At 40.4% G+C, this 18,559-nt stretch overlaps 1 protein-coding gene across 5 annotated transcripts in view; it reads right to left on the bottom strand.

Annotated features, from left to right (window-relative positions):
- arb2a (ARB2 cotranscriptional regulator A) overlaps nt 1-18,559 on the bottom strand; it is a 503,242-nt gene that overhangs the window by 447,878 nt on the left and 36,805 nt on the right. The window lies entirely within an intron of this gene.

The raw sequence follows: 18,559 nt of genomic DNA, 5'->3' as shown, positions 1-18,559 counted from the left end.
AATGAATGATAGATAATGTTCATCAGTCAATTAGGTGGAATTGAGTATGGCAGGTTTGGTGTTAATTTTGAATCCATCAGAAGATGAAATTAATATTAATATGAAAGTCAAACTACAGGATGTTATTAATGTAACTTACTAATTTTCCTTAAAATCATGTACTAACATGATATGATTTATTCTGTACATATGTAGCATCATCTGCAACAAAACTTGTGAATATGACTTCATTAATAACACATGAAGTTACAAGAGGATACATTTATTTCAGCTAACGTATGTGCCCCCTGAAAATGTGTCCTTAGTTATAAATACAACATAAAATGTACAAATGTACAAATTATCAAAAGCATGTATTTGAGTATAAATGTCACAGTGTTACATAAACAACATATTTGACAATCAAGGCATTAAACGTAACAATCTACATTTTGTATACTATCATTGATAAGCTGCCAAAGTACGTAGTGTCCAAACACACAAGTGTTAACACACGGCACATCGCTCCGCTGTCTCTGAAATCATGAGTGGTCTGCGCACGGGATAAAGTAGTAGATAGATATCTCGTGGACACATTAAGAACAGCAGTTTATTTCATAAAAAAATTACAGCGCATTTTTATACTTAACAGCGAGCCGGGTAAAATTTGCTCGCTGGTTGTATGTTTAACAACTCAGTTGTAAATAAATGTAAATAAAAGTCTGCTAACAATGGAGCTAATGTGAGTCATGATGTCAATGCATCTATTGCGCCCATAAAACCCACCAAAAACATTTAAAAAGCGCCAACAACACTCCATTTACATTTTAGGACCTCAATGCTAATGTTAAGGATCTATTTTAATTGGTGCATTGATCACAGAAAGGTAAGTAGCTTATGCTGCTATATTGACGTCATCAGTTGATGCATCGCTTCTGAGTTGGTAAACGTTATTTGTAGATTTTAAATCATGCTTCTCACCTGGATAGCACAAAGTTGTGGCCATAAACCAAAAAATTGGTCAACTTTGACAGCCAACTTAGACACAAAACAGGTAAGAAAGACAAAAAAAAGACACTTGTTTGCACCCACCAGCTTTTTAACCGATCGCGAGGATTATGATTAATTCTTTATCCAAACAGTAAGATAGGAATATCTCATTAGTCGTCCTCCCATTGAGAGCAGACATTGTACAGTAAGTGATTGTGATTGTTTTATTATGTGTGTTGTCTCCCACAAAGTCTGCTGTGAGTAATAGTCAGTGTTGTTGTTGAAGGTTTTATTATTAGATTAGATTAGATTAGATGGTACTTTATTTATTCCTTCAGGAAAATTAAAATTTTCAGCACAATCCCATTCAAGATCAGACAAACATTACAGGGAGACAGAACAGGATCGTTGACGTTTCTGCCTGTTTTCCAGCGCCCCTTACAAAAAAGATGAGATACAGGTAAACAAGTGGGGGGGAATGGGAGAAAAAATAGAAGATTAAAATAAAAATAAAATAGTCTGCCCTGAGTAATAGGCAGTGTTTGTTGTTGAAGGAAAATACGAACGTTGTCACAAGCCTATAGGCACTCTTTGTATATCATTTATTTAAAGGAGTTGTATCAAAGCAATACACAGCGACACTTTGACTTAAAAGTGCCCCAACTTTTGAGTGTTCGATATATGAACTGTCTCTCAGTTTATTGTTCTGCTTCAAAGGTTTTAGTCAAGAGCCTCCCCGCCGCTAGTAGCAATTGTCCTGTAAGATCCACCCAAAACATAGTCCTACCTGCTAGCATTAGCTTAGAGCTGGAGATCGACATAACTTTGTTTTCCAACCATTAGAACAAAGAAAGTGAGTGAGAAAAACAGTGCTGAGAAGAAGATGCGGATGATTTTCATTTATTAAGAAAATAAATAAACAAAAACATGACCGACAATGTCTATGACTGTTCTCATTCATCCAGGTCATTGTCTTCTCAGGGCATTCAATCCAAGTAGGATGAGATGCGAGACGAAACATCTTCAAAGACAAACAAAACAGTACAGTTGCGATCGATTGAATGCCCTGACATGATTGACAGTGTTACAGATTTGGCGAGGCAGTTCAAGTGTCTGTACCATACTGAAGAGAGAACATAACCCCCGTCAAGGACGTTGAAATAATATCCAAACTGCAAACATCTATCCATGTAAATACTGAGAAGCTGCTAATGGTGTGATGCCATGGGAGTCAAAGACCATTTTTACAGTAAAACATGTTGGAAAACAAACAGCATGCTTTTTTGGGGGGGCCAGGGGTTCTGTTTTCTTCACAGCGACAGAGAAAACCATTGGTTATGACACTACCAAATTGTCATTTATCAAAATACAAGAAGAGATTTTGAAAATATTGAAATTAGTAGGGCTGTGACCAGCGATTATTTCAGTAATCTAATAATGTATTGATTAGTTTGTCTGATTACTCAAGTAAATCCGATTACTCAAGTAATCAGATGTATTTTATCGTCTCAATGCGTATCTGAGTGGAAATAATTAAACTTAAGAACACAACAAGAACCAACTGCACTCTTTGTTGTACCCATAGCAAACTCTTCCCATCACTGTGACTGTAACTAAACTGTGGGAGAACAGGCCTTGGTCACTTGGGTGTCTGCGGTTTATTTGTGCAGAGGAGGCATTGGGGCGAATAAAACAAGAAGATGGGATCAAGCGGGAAGGAAAGGACTTACAGGAGAGCTCAGTGGGAGGAATGAGAGAAAACAAAAGAGAAAAGAAGTGGATGGAAATCCCAGAGGGAAAAATCTGGTGCCAGGTCTTACTAGAGTGAACAGCTGACAGGAAAAGCAGTGGAAGGCTGAATGGATGAAGGGGAGGTGTGTGACGAATGTACAGTTCCAGGGCTTGATAAGAGTCCTTGAAGTGGGTGGGCAGTGACATCAACTCCTCATCCCCTCCACAATCTCTCCATAAAACACAGCGTCGAAGGCTTAATGGTGACTGTTGAAGGAGACTGGAAGTGGTTACCTTCTTAAGGAGGGAGACAGACCTCCCACATGCAGCATGCACATGTCAGTTATCGGGAGTTCAACAATGTGTGTGTCTTCCCAGTGATTACACGACTCACGCTTGGTTTGTCTCACTGTACCACAGGCAAAAAGGAGGGTCCTTCCCAAGCGTACAGAAAAAAACGGACAATATAACAGAAGCTGGATGAAAATATTCACAGGAGCATGAGAGTCATAAACATAGGCTGTCATGGTGTATTTACAGTATCATTATTGTGTAAACTTAGTACTTCGTATCTGATTGTTTTCTGATTGTACATATTTGTTCACCCCATATTTGTTCCCACTACCGCACCTTACGTTGGCGTCCTTAATCTCGTTATATGCAAATATAATGACAATAAAGTCCATTCTATTCTATTCTATTCTATTCCATTCCGATTGGGTATAAGGGTTGATTCAATATCCAGGATTTACTCTAAATATTGTAGTTATAACTGAACAAATATTGATAGAACAGTGGCATTACCGCATATTTATAAGCATTTGATCCCCCAAATCAATACAATGTATAGTCTACATGTTCAGTATATTATTTATTTCCTTTAATTAATCAGAAGGGCATTAGTGAGGATCATCCCAATAGCAAAGTGCAAATGACGATAAAACTAAATAGGGCTGCGCAATAAAACAATATCAATGTATCTTGCAATACACATATAAACATCTATCCATCCATTTTCTACCGCTTATTCCCTTTGGGGTCGCGGGGGGCGCATTTGCCCCCCTCAGCTACAATCGGGTGGAAGGCGGCGTACACCCTGGACAATTCACCACCTTATATGTAATCAATATCAATGAAAAATATGTTTGATAAGACGTTCAATATATGTATTCTTTTCTTTGTCGAAAGAAACAGGAAGTGGCGAAGCAAATTTGGTTGCATGAACAAAGGCACGAACTAACTGAGCAACAAGTGACACGCTAAAAATCAATCGCACACCAGTACATCAACTATACAGTTTTGTTGTACGGTCTTGATTTTAGAGATTTTCTGGATGAAGAGAAAATAGAAACTAAAAATGAGTGCTGCAGAGAGCGAATAAATTCTGGATTAAACAGGAAGTCATCTTCAAAGTATGGCAGTTTTGGGGATTTTTTCAAACGAACCGTGTTCAGACCAAGACACTTGCAATCAGTAATACTCCACCACTCTGCACTAACAATCCAGCAGAAAATAGTTCTACTCAGGTTTCTCTATGTTTACATTTTCACACATCGCACTGTTGTGTATTTTGTATTTTATAAAGCATTTCAAGAGGTTATTGTTAAGTGTTTAATGTGATTTAATTTACATTTACGGTTTTCTTTGGTTGTGTAGACATTTCCTTTCCTCTGTACCTTGATAGCTGAGGGGATTATAAACAGAGGAAGTTTATATTTTAAATAAAAATGTTAACATTTAATATATATTTTTTTCTTGGTCCTAAAAAATATCAAAATAATTGATATTGATTGATATAAAACACTTATATTGTGATACAATTTTCAGCTATATCGCCCAGCCATAAAACTAACTATACAGTAGTTAAGGGTAAACGATAGCATAATCTAATTTGCATAATAGACCATGATGAAAAACAAGACCAATATGTGATCAGGTCAGCTGTTGTTTGTGCTAAAAGGTGTGTTAAGAAGTAGAGGTATGGTGCCATCTACTGTACGGAGCTGTAACGACAAGCAGCATATTGTAGGTAGTCCCATTATAATGTGTTTAATTGTGACAGGCCGCCACGATTAATTGAATTTATGGGGGACACTGCCTTTTACACTTCAACGTAGTTTGGTGATTATTCTTCTCTTGGACTGGTAGGCAAAAGCCACTGTTCTGATTTGATTCACAGCTCAGAAAACAATGTCAACAAACTGCTGTGCAAAATGCTTTATTGTTGCTTATCCGACTAATGTCGCCGGTGAAAGTCACAAGTAAATATGCAAGCATTGGCATTGGCTTCTGGCTATGTCTAAAACCACATATGAAGTCAGCCAGTCTGAGGGGAGTTGGAATAAACTGATTCTACTTTATGTAGACTGACCATACGTCCTCTTTTCTCCGGACATATCCTCTTTTTTGGGACTGTCCGGGGTGTCCGGGCGGGGTTTCGTAAATGCCTCAAATGTCCGGCGTTTTGTGTGAAGGTTGCGTGTATTTTCAATGAACGTAGAGGGTTAAGAGGGGTTAAGAACAAAACAAATTATGAAGGTATGCGCATTAGTGAGGGTGGGGCAGAGACAGAAAGAGCGACAGAGTGAGATAGTGGAGAGATTTACAATCAAGGCATACTTATTCAACAGCCATACAGGTCACACTAAGGGTGGCCGTATAAACAACTTTAACACTGTTACAAATATGCGCCACACTGTAAACTCACACCAAACAAGAATTACAAACACATTTCAGGAGAAAATCCGCACCGTAACACAACAGAACAACTACCCAGAACCCCTTGCAACACTGACTCTTCAAGGATCTAAAATATCCACCCCCCCTCCCCACCACCTCAACCCGGATTACGTCACATCAAATATTCCACTTTGAAAAACGTTTTCGGTAGAAAATTTTGCATATTTTGTGTGTTTGCCATAAAAAAAACAGTTTCGTTTGACAAAAAAGGGCGGAAAACAAACCAACAAAAAAAAAAAAACATAAAAAAAGACTGAAACATTTCGAAACGAGGAATACATCTGAAATTGATGTAGGCTCCTGAGATTTAAGTGTTAAATATAAAATGTATATATGCCCTGGCACACCATTATCATCATTTCATGACCGAAGCAAAATACTTTTTACACCTTTATACTGAAATAAATATACCTACAACTTATTAAATAAAAACATAAAAAAAACTACCAGCATCGGTAAAGTTTAGGTCCATGAAGGAAAGATGAAAGTGAATGAATGTTTATAACTGAATACATTTACACATGCATACAAATGTGTCTTCTTTTTATATTATTTCTTCTAATGACTTAAGTAACGTTTATGACAACCTTTTTCCAAAACACAATATAGAATGTGAGATATAACAGGACAATGCATATCTTTATCATTTGTTTTCAAAAAGCTTACAAAAAAGTGGGACCCCAAAAATTTACTGTGGGACCCCATTTTTATGACTTGATGGGGTCCATGAGACCCAATTTTGAAAATTCCTAGCGTCAACAATGCTATCAACAGAGGAAAAAAAATGTTTTATTTAAATAAATTATTATTTATAAAGCAAGTTAAGTATCATTGGCAAATTTTCACATAGTCCTGGCCTTGGCGTTCCGCTTGCCTTGGAACGCATATATGTGTCCTCTTTTGGGGAATTCAGAATATGGTCAGCCTACTTTATGCAGTAACACTCAAATGTTATACCACGATGATAGAGATGCTGCTCTCCTTTAGTGAGCTATCCTTTGGGAAAAGACAACAGCAAACATTGGTACTTGTGTCACAAGTGTGGATTTCTCCATGTCTTCGTATTAGTCAGGTGCAAGGTATAAGCAGAAATACCTCTCATCTCAGTCTGTAGTGCAGCACTCTCTTCAAATGCCACTTAGCCCAACAAACTGGTGCGCAATAAAAGCCATTGAAGCCTATAGCATATAATGGAACTCAAAAAGGTGCTCCGTGCTGTCTACACCCAGAAAAACATTTGTGCTTCCGCAGAAACTAGAGGATAGGGGAAAAAATTGAATCCCCCAAAACAGTACACACAACAGAGGCACGAACAACAAAGCATACTCAAAGAATGAGAATGCAAAAATGAGGGTGAGCATTAGGCAATAGAAATATATTGTTTACTTTAAGTCAGCCTTGTGTACAGTGAGAAAGTGATTTTAAAATAGGGCTTAGTGTTGTGAATTTGTGATCTGTCAGTCCATGTGGGAAACAAAGAGAGACAGCGAAAGCCTGGCGTTATTCCCATGAGGTCTCTGTCATTCTGTCTGAGGAGCGAGGGATCTCCAGGGGGAGTGAAAGTTCTCAGCCTGACAGACTGTTTACACTCGGCAGAGTAAGATACTTCTCTTTGCCGCTCCCTCTCCTCCTCCCCTAATAGTCTCATAATGACCTCCTCAGGTGTTAACTGAGAAGCCAGTAGAGGGCTAATTCAAAGTAAAGTAGTAAATGCCACCATGGGCGACGGCGGTAGCGACAGATGCCAGCGCAGACACTTCAGCATCCAAACCTTTGTGCTCTCTCCCCTTCTTTTCTGAATCCACTCTACCTCACCCTGCAGCCATTTTTGTTTGACTGTGCCTAATTCCTCCAGCAGTGTTTTGGGAGTGTAGTGTGGCTTGAAGAGGGTGATGATGGTGAATAAGGCAGGGCAGACAGCTGTCATTTACAGTCCATCTTTCAAGAAATTTCAGTAGGTTTGCCACAAAATGGTCCATGGGTCGTCTGGGGTCTCCTGATGCTTCAATTAGGTACAGGATAGAGTAGTGTTTTTCAACCACTGTGCCGCGGCACACTAGTGTGCTGTGAGATATTGTCTGGTGTGCTGTGGGAAATTATGAAACTTCACCTAATTGGTGCAAAAAATATTATTTGCAAATGAATTATTACAATCTGGGCAGCACGGTGATAGAGGGGTTAATGTGTCTGCCTCACCGAATAGTCCTGGGTTCAATCCCAGGCTTGGGATCGTTCTGGGTGGAGTTTGCATGTCCTCCCCGTGACTGCGTGGGTTCCCTCCGCGTACTCCGGCTTCCTCCGACTTCTAAAGACATGCAACTGGGGATAGGTTGATTGGCAACACTAAATGGTCCCCAGTATTTGAATGTGAGTGTGAATGATTACAATCTGGGCAGCACGGTGGGGGAGGGGTTAGTGCGTCTGCCTCACAAAACGAAGGTACTGAGTAGTCCTGGGTTCAATCCCAGGCTTGGGATCATTCTGGGTGGAGTTTGCATGTCCTCTCCATGACTGCGTGGGTTCCCTCCAGGTACTCCGGCTTCCTCCCACTTCCAAAGACATGCACCTGGGGATAAGCCCCTCCCGCCTCCAAAGACACGCACCTGGGGTTAGGTTGATTGGCAACACAAAATTGGCCCTAGTGTTTGAATGTGAGTGTAAATGTTATCTTTCTATCTGTGTTGGCCCTGCGATGAGGTGGTGACTTGTCCAGGGTGTACGCCGCCTTCCGCCTGTTTGTAGCTGAGATAGGCTCCAGCAACCCCCGCGACCCCAAAGGGAAAAAGCGGTAGAAAAATGGATGGATGGATGATTACAATCTGCAAATAATGTGCCGTCGTCTAGTGTCTGTGCTTTATAGAGAGCTCGGCAGGGTAACCATCTTAAACTCCACATAAGTAGGTGGCAGCAGGTAGTTCATTGCTTTGTAGAAGTCGTAACGCATCGAGGATGGTTTATTGTGATCTCAATATGCAGAGCACAGCGGGAGACGGTGTGCAGGCAAAAAGGTATGTAACGCTTAAACCAAAAATAAACTAGACGGAAAGGAAAAGGCAATGGGGCACAGGGATGGCTATGTAAAACGAAAGTAAAACTGAACTGGCTACGAAGTAAATAAAAACAGAATGTTGGACAACAGCAAAGACTTACAGCGTGTGGAGCAGAGATAGAATCCATAATGTGCATCCGTACATACTACAATCAACAATGACCCCACAAAGAAGGAAAGCGCCCGCACAACTGAAATAGTCTTGTTTGCCTTTAGAAAGCAGGTCAGGCAATAGTACTCAAAGGAAGGTGTGTAGCTGCTAATGGAAAACACAAACAAAATAGGAAAAGCCACCAAAATAACAGCGCAAGACAGGAACTAAAACATTTCACACAGAAAAACAACAAACTCTAAATAAAGCACCACACCCTGGTGGAGTTTCATCTTTTTACGTTTTCTGCTGTTGAAAAACACTGGGAGAGAGTTCCTGATAGATGTCCACTGTCATTAAAGCATCTAGGAATGTTTTAAACCAACATGTTGGCTGTCTTAAGTTCTCATTTTTCTATCAGTCACAGGATGTTCCTTTGACATTTGTCTCAGAATGTTGCTTAAGGATTCCTAAACCTGATCCAGGTGGTAACCACTATGACAACACCTATGAACCATTATGTGGGGACACAGAATGGGGAAGGATGTTGAAGGATAAGAGAGAGACAGCAGAGTCTGGAAGGGACGGGCAGGGAGAAAAACAAGAGCGACGAAGAGATAAAGAGAAAATGAGACTGCTTTCTAATTCAGCCATCTGGCTTGCTTTACTTCATTATAATATTTTGGCTCCGCGAGTGTGTGTGCATGTATGTGCGTGCGTATGTGTGTGTTTGCAAATTTTTAAGTGCCTTCCATGCCACAGATGCAGGCAGAGCAGAGAAGAATCCTCGTTTATTAACAGCTTAATAGAGCTCCATCTGGGCCAGGCCCTGTGCTTGTATTCCATCCGAAACATTCATCACTGAATCGCAGGAATTAGACTACAGCTGACATGGACACAGGCGGAGGTGACCCCGTCGCACTGAGCAACGACGGTCGCACACCTTGCACTGCATGAAAGCAGTTGTGTAGCTGCTGTGATGACAAATACATTCAAGAGAAACATATTTAGGTTAACTAAGATACTGTAGTAGACAATACTATGTCATTAGAAAGGGTATTGAAATAGTGACTTTACCATATGTTGTCCTATACTTTTGATGATTCTAATCCACATTTGACACACTTACTTGGGGTCTCCATAATATGTGTTAAATATACCATTGTGTAAATGTTGCGCCACATCACATACCCATTGTTTGGGTATGTATGCAAGCTATTCATTTGTGGAGGCATTCTCGGATTGCAATTGAAATCACCCAAAAGCCACGATCTCCAAAAGTATTCCAAGGCTGTGGACAGGTGTCTTTTATACAAATAACGAGTTCAAACAGGATCCATTAATACAGGTTATGAGTGGAGGACAGGTGAGCTTCTTAAAAAGAAGTTAAAGGTCTGTGAGAGCCAGAGATCTTCCTTGTTTGAAGTGACCAAATACTTATTTTCCACCATAATTTACAAATAAATTATTTAAAATTCCTACAATGTGAATTCCTGGATTTTTTTACATTCTGTCTCACACAGTTGAAGTGTACCTATGATGAAAATTACAGACCTCTGTCATCATTTTAAGTGGGAGAACTTTCACATTTGGTGGCTGACTAAATACTTTATTGCCCCACTGTATGCAGTTTGACTAGAACATTATCAAAAAGCGGTAAGCATCATGACTCTTCGCCAAAATAAATGGTTACAAAATAAAGAGTTGACAAATGAGCAGAAAACTGAGGTCTACGACTGCTCGCCGGCACGCTCTTAAGAGTAAAATCTCTTGCCCTCTCCTTTTTAATCTTGTATGCACAGTTAAGTTTGGGTCAGAAAATGTTGATTTTTATTGCACAAATCCTTGAAATTGCTACAAATGCGCCAGTACTGATGCCAACGAGAATTAAAGCCATGTTTACTTCCGTAAACACTGCAGGACGTGTGACATCATGACATCACGTCTGCATGCGGGTTTGATTGTGTTTACAGAAGAAATCAAAATGACTACATGAAAAGATCGGAATTGACAAAAAAATCCGAATTGGACATCCGACTCTGCAGTGTGAATTTATTTTTTTCGCAATGCAGCAATTTTATAGTTGCACAATTGTCGGAGACAACGTGTTTTATTTGATAGTATCTGTTTTATAGATATAGAGCAGGTGGGAGGGCATGAAACAAGAAGGAATATACGGAATATATGTTCTGCCCCAGAGACAGAATTCTTGCTCAGCTGAGGAGAAAAAGACAAGCTGACACAGCATGCAGAATGATGGCCAAAAGTATATCAGCCAATCCTTGACGTCACAAATGGCCGACTGTTAAAATAAATACTCCAAAAGCCAGTGATCATAAGCTTCCAAAACTGTGTGCAATCTCGCTCCAAGATGCATGAACCTTAAGATTTGACACGTTGGCACAAGTATCCAACATATACAGAATAAGGCAGAAAAGAGGAAACTCATCACAGGTCCCCTTCAACCATAGACAGAAAACCGCAGATGTCCTTTTTGCTACTGCCAAATACTGAAATTTAGTGAGGAGACTTACAAATGCACCAGTAAATAAGCTCATTTAGAAAGATGAAGAAAGCGAAAGAGAGATTTGATACATTTACCAAAAAATCACAAGGAGGCTTGGAGTTAGTTATATTTTCCTGCAATACCATTTTGACAATTGCCAAAACAGATGCTTCTCTGATACAAAGATTCTGCATTATGGTAATGCATTGTAGAAAATACAGACTGGTGCAACTGAATACTTATCTGAGCAACAAGTCTTGCGAAGAGACGGACAATGATCCACTATTTAAAAGATTCAGTGTGGGAGAGTTGGGGATTTTTTCTGGAGGATAAAAGTATCCACCCATCGAACCATTTTCTATCGCTTGTCCCGTTCGGAGTCACAGGGGGTGCTGGAGCCTATCTTAGCTGCATTTGGGCGGAAGGCGGCGTACACCCTGGACAAGTTGCCACCTCATCACAGGGCCAACACAGATAGACAGACAACATTCACACTCACATTTACACACTAGGGCCAATTTAGTGTTGCCAAGCAACCTATTCCCAGGTGCATGTATTTGGGGGTGGGAGGAAGCCGGAGTACCCGGAGGGAACCCACGCAGTCACGGGGAGAACATGCAAACTCCACACAGAAAGCATCATCGAATGATGCAAAAGTAGCTTCAGTACAAGAGCTGCATTATTTACAATAATACTGTTTATAAAAGATACCACCATCAGAGGTGTCGATAATGCCAATGTTCAATTATAAGGTAAATGTAATGTAGAACTGTCAAGGAACTATGACATTTCTCAATTAAACCATGAATCGAACTGATTAAAAAGTGTACAAAGTAGGGTTGTACGGTATACCAGTACCAGTATAGTATCACGGTACTCATGAATCAAAAACGGTAATATACTCTGTTTGAAAAGTACCGGTTCCCCATTTAATTTTTTTTACAGGGATGACGGCGCGTCGACACGTCGTGACATTGCTGGTTTTACGAGCAGAGGAGCCTGTTCTGCAGTGCGCAATCATGAAGTACTTACAAACAGAGACAGTGTGTTGTCAGAAAAGGGAGAATGGACGCATTTTGGCCTAAAAACTAAACATAAATGTGAAGTTTGAACACTGAAGCGCCCTCAGGAAGAGTTATTTTAAGACATACTGTAGCTAGCTAGTTAGTGGCTAAAAAAAAGGTAAATGGTTGTATTTGTATAGTGCTTTTCTACCCCTTTTTAAGGAGCCCAAAGCGCTTTGACAGTATTTCCACATTCACCCATTCACACACACATTCACACACTGATGGTGGGACCTGCCATGCAAGGCGCTAACCAGGGCCCATCAGGAGCAAGGGTGAAGTGTCTTGCCCAAGGACACAAAGGACGTGACTAGGATGGTAGAAGGTGGAGATTGAACCAGTAACCCTCAAATTGCTGGCACGGCCACTCACCCAACTTCCCCACGGCGTCCCCCAAAAGGTTAAAGTCCATCTGCATACGGCAGTGTTTTAGCTACTTCTAAATCACTAATACTCACCCCCATGGCGACAAATAAAGTGAGTTTCTTACTCTACCATTATCACTGGAGGACAAGGAATAGCTAAATATGCTTCACTACACACCGTATAAGGATACAATAGCTCACTGGCGTCACAATGTAAACAAATACCATCGGTGGATGTACAACTGACATCAACTGTAATGAAATGAAGTACAAGAGTGTATCTTGATGATAGTACTATGATTATATCAATATTTTTTATCGTCACAATTTTTTTATTTTTTTTTTGTATTCATATTATGTTATCCATCCATTTTTCTACCTCTTGTCCCTTTCGGGGTCGCGGGGGGTCGCTGGAGCCTATCTCAGCTACAATTGATCGGAAGGCAGCGTACACCCTGGACAAGTCGCCATCTCATCACAGGGCCAACACAGATAGACAGACAACAATCACACTCACATTCACAAACTAGGGCCAATTTAGTGTTGCCAACCAACCTATCCCCAGGTACATGTTTTTGGAGTTGGGAAGAAGCCGGAATACCTGGAGAGAACCCACGCAGTGACGGGAAGAACATGCAAACTCCACACAGAAAGAGCCGAGCCCGGGATTGAACTCAGGACCTTCGTATTGTGAGACAGACGCACTAACATTTATAAACTCAGGAAATACCTCCCTGGATACATAAGGACTTTGAATATTACCAATGTATGGTGCTCTGACTACTTGGTATCGAATCGATACCCAAATGTGTGGTATAATCCAAAACTAATCTTAAGTATCAAACAAAAGAAGAATAAGTGATTATTACATTTTAACATAAGTGTAGATAGTACATGTTGAGATGGAAAACAAGCAGATATTAACAGCAAATTAACAAATAGATTAAAAATACTTTTGAAATTTTAACAGTTTGTCCCTCATAATGTTGACAAAATATTAGAATGATAAATGGCACAGTATGGTACGGCATGCATAAGCAGACTAATTAGCAGTGTCTGTTTGTTTACTTACTACTAAAAAAACAAGTTGTCTTGTATGTTCACTATTTTATTTAAGGACAAAATTGTTCTTCCATTGCAATAAGAAACATTATGGGGATAGGTTGATTGGGAACACTAAATTGGCCCTAGTGTGTGAATGTGAGTGTGAATGTTGTCTGTCTATCTGTGTTGGCCCTGCGATGAGGTGGCGACTTGTCCAGGGTGTACTCCGCCTTCCGCCCGATTGTAGCTGAGATAGGCACCAGCGACCGCGACCCCGAAAGGGAATAAGCGGTAGAAAATGGATGGATGGATGTTTAATGTAACCTAAAAAAATTTTGTTAAAATAAAGCCAATAATGCCCTTTTTGTGTGGTCCCCCTTATTTAGAAAAGTATCGAAATACATGTTGGTACCAGTACCAAAATAAAGGTATCGAGCCAACCATAGTGTAAAGTTAAATATATAGATATTAACTGTTGGAATGTGTTATGTTAACAATAATCTGTGAGTGCAGGTATATCTGATGCAGTGGCCAAAGTTGAGTGACAAGTCTGCAAATGTAATACTTCCACACACACACACACACACACACACAAACACACTCCCATAATGTGCACAACACGTACGCAATGTTAAAAAATAGTTTCCGTGGAGTAACAAACAGGAGCGCACATTCACTGCCATGCCTTTAATTTGGAGGACATCACATCACCATCAACACTCTCCATGAGTCCCTCCATTCAGACAAGGTTGAAGTGCAAATTGGACATCTGGTGCTGTGATGCGTTTGACAATACAGTCAGGGCCCCCCCAGACACATCACCACCATGAAGACATAAAACATGGTGAGAGAAAGAGCGGAGGAAAGATGGTCTGAGGTGTGGAGGAAGGAACGTCGGACCAACCATATGCCTCACATTCAGAGGAAAAATAACAACACAGCGCACTATCCCCTGGCTCCAGTTGGCAAGCCAAGGTAACATTATGGGGACGGCGTGGCACGGTTGGCAGAGTGGCCGTGCCAGCAATATAAGGGTTCCTGGTTCGATCTACACCTTCTACCAACCTCGTCACGTCCGTTGTGTCAATGAGCAAAACACTTTACCCTTGCTCCTATATGGATATGAGTTTTGATCTATATTGCAGAGCCCTACACTCGTGTTAGCAACTGTTTTAGCAATTGTTTAGGGATGTTCTCTGTGTTTAATTGAGCATTACAGTAAGCCTTGTCATAGCATTGTGTGTATACGTATGACGGCATATGTATGAGTGTAAATAATGGAATTATGATGCGAAAGACATTTCATATTGCTACAAAAAAATGTTCTAAGCTACAAAAGTAATCTGTGCTACTATTTTATTTTTATTTTGTAGTACCGGTGTGGTAGTAATGAAAAAGCTAAGTGTAAAACGCTGCGTTAGACGCATTGAGTTAGAGCGTTAACAGGCAGAACGAGTGCAGAGAAGCCCTCACAGAATGCTGGCTCTCAAAGGAGTCACTATCTACCTGAGTTAGAAGTGATAAAAACAGCCCGGTAATCCCACAAACGCGTCGATCACTTTGCTTTGAACTTCAAAGAACGCACACAACAATTATTAGCAGCATGGGTGGATTTGAATAAAAAGGAAAAAATGATTACAAAACAACATTTGCTCATTATCTGAATGCAATGCCATGTGGTTATTAACTGTTGGGCAGAGAGTACTTACAAACAAAATTCACAATGATTAGTCCTCCAGATGGCCACCAATCAGCGTGCAAAAGAAACACTTAAAGCAGACCTGTGATGATGTTCCTCTTTTCTGACTTATACATTTTGGTACAATGTTGGATACTCCTGTTAAACAACGCCAAAGCGTCATTTACGCCATCAGTCTCTGAATTCAATTGTGTAAATTACTTCACGGTGGAAGAGGGGTTAGTGCGTCTGCCTCACAATACGAAGGTCCTGGAGTCCTGGGTTCAATACCAGGTTGGGTATCTTTCTGTGTGGAGTTTGCATGTTCTCCCCGTGAATGCGTGGGTTCCCTCCGGGTACTCCGGCTTCCTCCCACTTCCAAAGACATGCACCTGGGGATAGGTTGATTGGCAACACTAAATTGGCCCTAGTGTGTGAATGTGAGTGTGAATGTTGTCTGTCCATCTGTATTGGCCCTGGTGATGAGGTGGCGATTTGTCCAGGGTGTACTCCGCCTTCCGCCCGATTGTAGCTGAGAATAAGGGAATAAGCGGTAGAAAATGGATGGATGGACTCTGGGAGGGTGATCCTATCTGAGGAGAGCTGGACAGAGATTTTAAGTACAGTTCATAAGTCTTCTATTTGTGCTACAAACAGCCTTATTCAATGCAATCTAATACATCGTGGCTATTATACCAAGGTCCCGCTGGCTAAGATGTGTGACGGAATATTGGTATTATGTGATCGGTGTAGGGCTGGGCGATATATCGATATATGCGATATATCGCGGGTTTGTCTCGCGATATAGAAAATGACTATATCGTAATATTCGAGTATACATTCTCACGCAGTTGCTTTTAGCTGCTGGCATTACACTACAAGCTCTTCCTACTCCTTCTTGTGTCTCCTTCTCACAGACAGCGAGCGCACATTCTTACACACGTCACATACTGCCATGTCATACATCACATACGTATACGCCCTCGCCCAGCAGAGAGGTAGCAGCGTGGCTAACGTTAGCTGTGATGCTAGCGGGATGTTGCGAGGGATAATACGAGAGAAAGAAGGTGCGAATCTGGTAACAAATGAAGGAAGAATTAATTCCCAAAAAAACGGCTCAGGGTCCATCCTCTGGCGGTGGTTCGGCTTTAAGCGAGAATATGTCGAATAGACAACTTTAATTTGTCAAGTATGGAGCACAAGCGTTGCTACCAAAAGTAGCATAACTGCTAATATGTAGCATCGTTTGAAAAGTCACCTGCTAATAACTGTAATAAATACAGTTTTGGTAAATTGACTTAGTTGTGATTTCCCTCTCTGCATGAAAGTTTAAAATGAGCATATATTAATGCAGTATGAACAACAATGTTTTATTGTAAACACATAGAATCATCATTCTGCTGTGATTTTATGTATCAAGTGTTCATTCAAGGCTAAGGCAAAATACCGAGATATATACCGTATATCGCGATATGGCCTAAAAATATTGCGATATTAAAAAAAAGCCCATATCGCCCAGCTCTAGTCCGGGCTTCAGCTCTCCTGCAGTTTTGGATGCCTCTGAACAATGTGTTTTGCAGTTGTTTTTTTTTAACAGTGAGGCATTTGTGACATCACAGATTGATGGACATGCTTATGTGGGCATCCTAGTAAATATTGTCTGCCAGCCTCCTCCCTCTCTGCTGTATTCAGACTGCTGCATCGAGGCTCCCGTGCTATTCTTTTTTGTCTGATGCCTGCCCGCCTGCTCTGATGTCTCAAAATAAATACTTCCGTGTTTATTTGTCCACAGCATTTTATACGGGATCATTTTGCCAACATGGTCCAGAACAAATTTGGATTATCTCCAAAACTCAGATGAAAAAGACGGCAGCATAGCAACATTTCTAAATTTTTTTGTTTGAGGGACCAAAGAAAAAGATACCGGATTAATTTCATCAAATCAAGGTGACATAAATGCTGGTAAATGCAGCTTTTTTTAATGCAGCATTGTGCACAACACAAGGTGTACCTAATATTGTGACCAGTAAATCTACATGGTACCTCAACTTGCAAGTAATTTGACAAATGAGCTCTCTCTCTCAACTTTTTGTTGTTTAAGTTGTCAGCATACCTTGAGTAACGAGCCCATCTCGCCACAGGTTGAGGTAATATTTGTCACAGAATTGTACTATTTGGGCAATAAAGAGGTAACATATTGTTATACGTTGTTGTTCCTGTTACAAGATTGACACAATCCTGCCCTCCAACCACCCGAAATTAGAAATTTGGTGCGTTTGAGAGGAAGTGGAAGACCATTTTAGAGGAACAAAAAACATTAAAAACATGTTACAAAAAACAGGAGAGCCTACCGGTTAGCAACCAGCCAGCGCCGGTTCGTGTCACAAGAAGCTGCAGCCATTCACCGCGGCATGTGCCAGAAACGTCCAAATGGTGGTCAATTATCCATAAAAATATTAAGACGCTGACTTGTTTCAGTTAGTTTTATCTAATCCTGACTTAAAAACTGGACAATTCAGCGTTACTTTTGGTACACAGACATATTGCTTGTCGTAAGCGCTGACCTCTCCAGTCCATCAACAGAATATATCTGTGTGGAACATAAACAATGATTCCCTAGTTCCTAATGTTGTATGACGAAGAAGCAGCCTGGAGGAGACACCTACAAAAGTCTTGGGTAAATACTGAAGAATAACATTGCATGTATTTTATAAATGTTTAATAGAAGGGAGGTTCTGAACAATACTGTAAGTAATATCATTACTATCTCTCTTGTGCAGCTCTACAAGTATCGTACTACAGGCCGATGCTTTTTAACAAAATCAGGATCTGGCCAAAACTTGCAGAACTCTGGAGAAATAGTAACACTATGTTGTCCTCACATGATTAAACTAAACAGTGAAACTGAACGTCAGGCTTAAAGTGTGCTCAACTTATGGACAATGGTACTTAGTAGGGCTGCGAATCTTTGGGTGTGCCACAATTCGATTCAATATCGATTCTTGTGGTCGCGATTCGATTATAAATCGTTTTTTTTGATTGAACGCAATTCCCGATTCAAAAACGATATTTTTCCGATTCAAAACGATTCTGTATTCATTCAATACATAGGATTTCAGCAGGATCTACCCCAGTCTGCTGACCTGCTGGCAGAGTAGATTTTTTTTTAAAAGCTTTTATAATTGTAAAGGACAATGTCTTATCAACTGATTGCAATAATGTACATTTGTTTTAACTATTAAACGAACCAAAAATATTACTTATTTATCTTTGTGAAAACATTGGACACAGTGTGTTGTCAAGCTTAGGAAATGCGATGCAAG

The sequence above is a fragment of the Nerophis ophidion genome, linkage group LG07 (assembly GCF_033978795.1).
Source record: "Nerophis ophidion isolate RoL-2023_Sa linkage group LG07, RoL_Noph_v1.0, whole genome shotgun sequence".
Taxonomy (NCBI): domain Eukaryota; kingdom Metazoa; phylum Chordata; class Actinopteri; order Syngnathiformes; family Syngnathidae; genus Nerophis; species Nerophis ophidion.
Note: the sequence above shows the minus strand (reverse complement) of the source record. Positions and strands in the feature narration are given on the sequence as shown.